Genomic DNA, 7435 nt, shown 5'->3' on the forward strand with positions numbered 1-7435 from the left:
GACATATACACACTATTGATACTATGTATAAAATAGATAACTAATGAGAACCTACTGTATAACACAGGAAACTCTACTCAATGTTCTGTGGAGACCTAAATAGGAAGGAAATCCAAAAAAGAGGAGATATATATATATATATATATATGTATAGCGGTCTCACTTTGCTGTACAGTAGAAACTAGCACAACATTGTAAAGCAACTGTACTCCAATAAAAATTTTTAAAAAATAAAATTTTGCCCCTACCAATCTGTCACAGTAATTAGTGACTTGTGCTATTATATTAGTCAACATGAACAGTTTGACTAAAAGTAGTTTCATTCCATAATATTTTTCAGTATATTCATAATGAATAGAGACTTCCATTGATTTATAATTTAAATTGTAAACAAAAAATTTTAGACTTGTTTTGATTGTTGGACACATGCCACCTGTCCTTCTCAAATCTGGAAGCTCATTAGAGCCGACTACAGCAGAATAATTTCTACAAAGTATTCTGATCTGCTGTCAGGGTTGTAATCCATTGCCTTTATAAAGGACATCCCTTCACTGCAAAAATCATTCCTGATGAAGCCTGAGTAAAACAACGAAATCTCCCCTTTATGCCTTGGCAGCCACATGCTGCTTCTAGGCTTTCACACTGATATTTTCATGCAATGCCTCCTTCCTCCTCTGGAGTATCTGTGATCCCTGGACCAAATGTGTCAGATTCATCTGGGGTGATTGTAAAATTTAAATTCTCAAACTGCTTCCACGACCTACTAAATCCAAATGATTAGAAAGAGCCTAGGGATCTGTATTTTAAACCGACACAGCTGTTTGCCATTTTTTTTCTTCAGTGAAATCATGGGCAATAGCTACCGTCTGAGCCATGCATTTTATCAGATCTAATATGTGCATCACAGTTAAACTAAAGGATGAATGCCTAATAGGAAAAACTTCCAAAATATTATTCATCTTTTAATGTTACCCTACAGTGACTTGCCCTTCCAATGCTGGATTTTCACACTCAAAATTTGAAGTTGGTTGCTGATTTTAGGTTTCCCTTCTATTTTCATATTATAGTATACAAATCACTCCTAGAGAATCTACCTACCATGTCAGTGGGGAAGGAGTCCTCCACCAATGATTCCTGACTGTAGGGGACAATTTGTATTAGAGATAAACACTTCTGGTGTACAAAACTTCACTCAATGTACTCTGAAATATGACATGTTGTAGATCCACCCCTTATGTGGACTAGTGCCTATTGTAGAAACAAGGATGCAGCTGGTTTCATTAAGCTGACAGCACCAAGATATGTGCGAATATATGATGTGATGATTTTTTTTATATACTTCATCAGCCAAAGATGAAGATAAATTGTATTGAACCAGCAGCTTTCCAGCTGAAGAGTGTTTAAATTGTTAGTGTGAAGCTGAAACAATAATGCCAGGATAAGAGCCAGGTTTTATTATTGGTGATAGAGTTTGAGTGGATAAATTCTAACCATTTCATTTAAACTTTCCAATTTTATATTATGCATGATATACAATGAAATGGAAAAAATACATGGCAATAGGAGAATGTGAAAATAAAAGCAACTTTAAAAAAATCAAGGCATTACAAAGTTCAGCTTCCCTAGGAGAAGGTAAATATTTCTGTATTTTAAATTCAATCATGGAGTTTGAAATATATTTCATATATCATCTTGTTCTACACTCAATTTATAGAAGGGAGTAGATCAATTGAGAAAACTGATTTGCTCTTGGACTTTGTCATTACTTTTCTATGAGATCTTGGGTAAATCATGCATCTCTCTAGACTGCAGTTTCTTTTTATGTAAATTTTGATTATTACATAAGATGAGTTGAAAACCTTAATTTTGGAGAATCTTGTTCATAATCTATGGAGATTTAGTGTATATAAACAAGTTATTTTAAAAATAAATAAATTCTATCCTTAAAACATTTAAGATAGAAAAACATTTTGTGCCAGCTCAATAAATTAAGAATTTATTGAGAATTTTTAATTTGCCAATCACTATGTTAAGCTATTAATATAAATTTTCTATTTCTAACATTCTGCAACATTAAATTATAGTATTGTTATTTTCCCCTTTTAACATAGTGGAATTGAGGCATAGAGAGTGTAACCTGCCCAAGATCTCACAGTCGGTAATAGTTGCAGCTTGATACCCCAAGGATTGTGACTATGGATTCTGTGGTCTTGAAGATGGTTCCATTATAAATAAGGTAGCACCTTACTATATGCGTAGTGAGTTCTTGTGTCAGAATAATAAAGCCTAATATTTGTGTCAGAATATAAAATTCTGTTATTTTTTAATTAAAATCTGTTAATTCTCTAGCAAATGCTTGTTGGAATAGATTCCAAATCACAACATTTTTTCCTTCTTTTTCACCCATCCTTATTCAAAGGACAGTGTCTGTCAAGCATGTCCTGAAAAATAAAGTAATGTAGGTGGATTAACTCTACCAGATACCTGAACATTCTGTAAAGCCTCTAAAATTAAAATAGTATAGAACCAGATGAATAGACAGACCAACCATATGGAACAAAAAACTCAGAAATGGTTCAAGAACATTTGAAAATTTTATATATGATAAGATTAGCATTTCAAATACTGCAAAATAAAGTACTTTTCAATAAATGGTATTGGTAAAACTGTATAGTCATTTGGGCAAAAAAAAAATGGATTCATAACACACATTATACAGCAGAATAACCCCCAACAATTTTGGTGATCTAAATGTAAAAATAAAATCATACAAGCAGGAGAAATAGGCATGAGAAAAATTTATTTGTTACCTGGGATTGGAGTCAGCTTTTCTAAATTTGTCTGAAAAATCCAGAACAAAGTAAAAGATTGATAACTTGTTCCATTAAAGAAAAAATAATTGCATGACAGGAACACCAGAGTCAAAATTAAAAGACCATAGCAAACTGGAAGAAAAATGTCTGTAACTTTTTATTTTTATCTCAAACAAGGAATTCATAAAACCAAGAAGAAAAAACTAAAAGCCACTTAGAAATAATTTTTCACAATAATACAAAAGTTCCAAAGATTAAAAAAATGTTAAAATCATCTGTGAGCCTCTGAGAAGATATTCAGATCCAAATTAAATCTTTACAGAGATATAATTGTTTATATTTCAGACTGGCAAGCTCCAAAATCTTGTCAACATACTCTCTTTAGAGAGATGATTAAAAATCTGACATTTTCAAAATTGATCAAGAGAATGCAAAATGAAGTGAATCTTATGGAAATTATATGGAAATATTTAATAAACATCCATAACCTTTTATTATTTTATCCAGGAACCCTATTTCTAAAATTTTGTCATGAACATTTATGCAAAGAGAAAACATATACAAAGTTATTTGTAAAAGAAAATATTAAAATCAACACAAACATCCTTCCATAAGAGGTTAATTGAATATACTCCAGTATATTTACAAAATTATATACTAACAAATCATTTATAAAGAACAAATGAAGAGCATCTATATATTTTTTTTAAATTTGTGCTTAACCATTTTTTTCTCACTATCCAACAAAATGTATTTTTGAATTGTTATACAAATAAAAAGAAGTAAATCTTACAATTCTCTAAATCTATACCTCTCTTTGATTTCTTGATGTATTCCCTTTCTATTTGACAACATCCAGGAGAAAAAAATGGGTGAAATGACAGAAAAAGTTACTCTCTAGATATTTATGGGTGATGTGGAAAAACCAATTATATACAATAAATCTTAAGAGAAAATAAAATTACAATAGCTATTGACACATACATGTAGAAAAATTGTAAACAAAATTCTAAAATAGTGATCAGTGGCTCTTCCTATTAACTGAATCAGTTCCATCAATGTCCAGAAATTTAGAATATTTCCAAAAACTCTCCACTATCTCTATCAAGGCTTTTTAAATTTTGTATTTATGTAAATCAGTGTGAGATTAAAAACACCATAATTATTTAGTTTATGTCATAGATATAATTAAAATAAAGCCAAAAATAAGGTTATATTGCAAATATTTAAAAACTATTTATGGGAAGAAATAAAAATCAATTCTAGTTGATAAAAAGTAGTTTTTGCTTGTTTTAAAGGTCACTGAAAGAGGATAAAGTCTAGATTTAATAAAATATTATATAGAGTGATATCAATAAAATTATTAAATAAAGAACTCCAAAATCCATTCCTGGATAAAGGCAACTAAAATGCTGGCAAAAGCATCAGAGTCAACTTTTTGGAACTCTACAAAAAGCAACTCAGAAAGCACTTTAAAAAAATGACTGAAGAGTAGTAAAATATCACAAGCTTTGTATTGTTTTAATCTGCCCTTATCCCATCCCCCACTCCCAAGTTCAGTGGTAGCCATGAAAATAACAGCCCACTGTGTTGGTACCAGTACAAGACAAATTCCTAGAAACACACACTCAACCAAAACTGAGTCAAAGAGAAATAGAAAATTAGAGTAGATCTATAACAAGTAAAAAGATTGAATCAGTTAAAACAAACAAACAAACTTCCAAGAACAATCACAAAACCTAGGATCAAGAAGACTTCACTGGTGAATTCTACCAAGCGTTATAATGAAAAATTAATGCCAATCCTTCACAAACTTCAAAAGAATAAAAGAGGTAGGCACACTTGTTAACACAGTCTATGAGGCCAGTATTACCCTGATACCAAAGCCAAAGACATCACAAGAAAACTACAGACCAATACTTTTTATAAATAGTAAACCCTCAACAGAATACCAGCAAACCTAGTCCAGCAATGTATTAAAATGATTACACACCATGACCAAGTGGAATTTATCCCAAGAATTTGAAGTTGGTTCAACACACACACAAAAAAAATTGGTCAGTGTAACAGACCATAGCAATAGATAAAGAAAAAAAGTGGCACTCCCTATAGATGCAGAAAAAGATATTGATAAAATCTAACACCCTTTCATGATAAATACTTTGAACAAATTAAGAATAGAAGGAAACTTTCTCACTCTGATAAAGGACGTCTATGAAAATCCCGTACAACTACCATCATACTTAATTGTGAAAGACTCAAACTTTCCCCCTAAGATCAGCTCTAGTCACTTTCATTTAACATTGTACTATAAGCTCTAGCCAGAACAATTAAGTAAGAGGAAAAAAAGCAATCCAAATTGGAAAGGAAGACGTAAAGCTAATCTACTTGCAAATAACATGAACTTATAATTAGAAAATCCTAATACATTCATACATTTAAAATATATTAGAGATAATAAGCAAATTCAGCAAATTGTAGGATGTAAGATCAACATAAGAAAATCAGTTGTATTTCTATACACTAGAAATGAACAACTCAAAAATGAAATTAAGAAAACAATTTCATTTATAATAGCATCTAAAAGAATAATACATTTAAAGACAAATTTAACCAGGAAATGGTAAGTGTTGTATACTGAAAATCTACCAAACAGTCCTGACAAAAATCAAAGAAGAGCTAAATAAGTGGAAAGACATCTGTGTTCATGGTTTGGATGACTTAGTATTGTTAAAATGGCAATAGTCTACAAACTTATTTCATGAATCCAATCAATATCAAAATATCAACAATCTTTTTGCAAAAAAAAAAAAGTATGATCCTACAATTCCTATGTACATGCAAGAAGCCTCATAGTCAAAGCAATACTCAAAAAGAACAAAGTTGGAAGACTCATAACTTCAAAGTATACTACAAATCTACAGTAATCAAAACAGTGTGATTTTGGCATAAGGATAGATATGTAAATTAATGAAAAAGAGTGGAGAGTCTAGCAACAAACAAACCATAAACAAAATGAAAAGACAACTCACAGAATGGGAAAAAATATTTGCAAATGAAGCAACTGACAAGGGATTGATCTCTAAAATATACAAAAGAGTCTAGAAACAAGCCCACAACAAACAAACCCACAAATCTATGCCCAATTGATTTTTTACAAAAGTGTCAATACCAGTCAATTGGAAAAAAATAGTCATTTCAACAAATGGTGGTAGGACACCTGACTATCCACATGCCAAGCTATTAAGTTGAATTCCTGCCTCACATTGTATACAAATATTAACTAAAAAATCAAAAGTCTTACAAGGAAAGATAGGTATAAATCCTTGTGACTTTTGATTAAGTAATGGTTTCTTAAATATGATACCAAAAGCACTAACAAAAATAGAAAAAAATAGATAAATTGGATTTCGTCAAAATGAAAAACTTTGTGTATCAAAAGATAGTATCAAGAAAGTAAAAATGCCACCCACAAAATGAGATGAAACATTTGCAAATTATGTATCTTGTAAGACACTAGCATCAGAATATTTAAAAGATACTTATAACTCAACATTAAAAAGACAAATAATCCAGTTAAAAAATGGGCAGAGGACTTGAGTGGACATGTCTCCAAAAGAGGTATACAGATGGAAACATGAAAAGATGCTTAAAATCATGTCATTTATGATACTATACATAGAAAATCCTAAAGATGATACCAGAAAACTACTAGAACTCATCAATGAATTCAATAAAGCTGTAGGATACAAAATTAATACACAAAAATCTCTTGCATTTCTATATAGTAACAACAGAAGATCAGAAAGAGAAATGAAAGAAACAATCCCATTTACCAGCACATCAAAAAGAATAAAATACCTAGGAATAAATCTATCTAAGGAGGCAAAAGACTTGTACTCAGAAAACTATAAGACACTGATGAAAGAAATCAAAGATGACACAAACAGATGGAGAGCTATACCATGTTCTTGGATTGGAAGAATCAATATTGTCAAAAATGACTATACTACCCAAGGCAATCTACAGACTCAATGCAATCCCTATCAAATTACCAATGGCATTTTTCCCAGAACTAAAACAAAAATTTTAAAATGTGTATGGAAACACAAAAGACTCCAAATAGCTAAAGCAAGCCTGAGAAAGAAAACAGTGCTGAAGGAATCAGGTTCCATGACTTCACACTATACTACGAAGGTACAATCATCAAAACCATATGGTAGTGCTAATTTTGGCAGCACATATACTAAAATTGGAATGATACAGAGAAGATTAGCATGGTCCTTGCACAAGGATGACATGCAAATTTGTAAATCATTCCATATTTTGTGCCCTTCCTCACCGTCCAGACACCCTTTGCTCATCAGCTCCAAAGGAAAAGCTATGGGTCAAAAGTACAATGTCTGGCACTCAATGTTGAAACTGATTTTTCACTATTAAAAAAAAAAAAGGTATGGTACTGGTACAAAAATATAGATCAAAAGTCTTTTGACTTTTGAAATATAGACCAATGCAATAGGATAGAAAGCCCAGAAACAAACCCACACACATATGGTCAATTAATCTATGACAAAGGAGGCAAGAATATACAATGCAGAAAAGGCAGTCTCTTCAATAAGTGG

At 31.2% G+C, this 7435-nt stretch overlaps 1 non-coding gene across 1 annotated transcript; it reads left to right on the forward strand.

Moving 5' to 3' along the window:
- Nucleotides 1–7035: 7035 nt before the first annotated feature.
- Nucleotides 7036–7142, forward strand: LOC132490119 (U6 spliceosomal RNA). The gene has a single exon (XR_009532479.1). It is a non-coding gene; the product is annotated as a U6 spliceosomal RNA (small nuclear RNA).
- The last annotated feature ends 293 nt before the right edge of the window (nt 7143–7435 follow it).

Source organism: Mesoplodon densirostris, chromosome 4 (assembly GCF_025265405.1).
Source record: "Mesoplodon densirostris isolate mMesDen1 chromosome 4, mMesDen1 primary haplotype, whole genome shotgun sequence".
Lineage (NCBI taxonomy): Eukaryota > Metazoa > Chordata > Mammalia > Artiodactyla > Ziphiidae > Mesoplodon > Mesoplodon densirostris.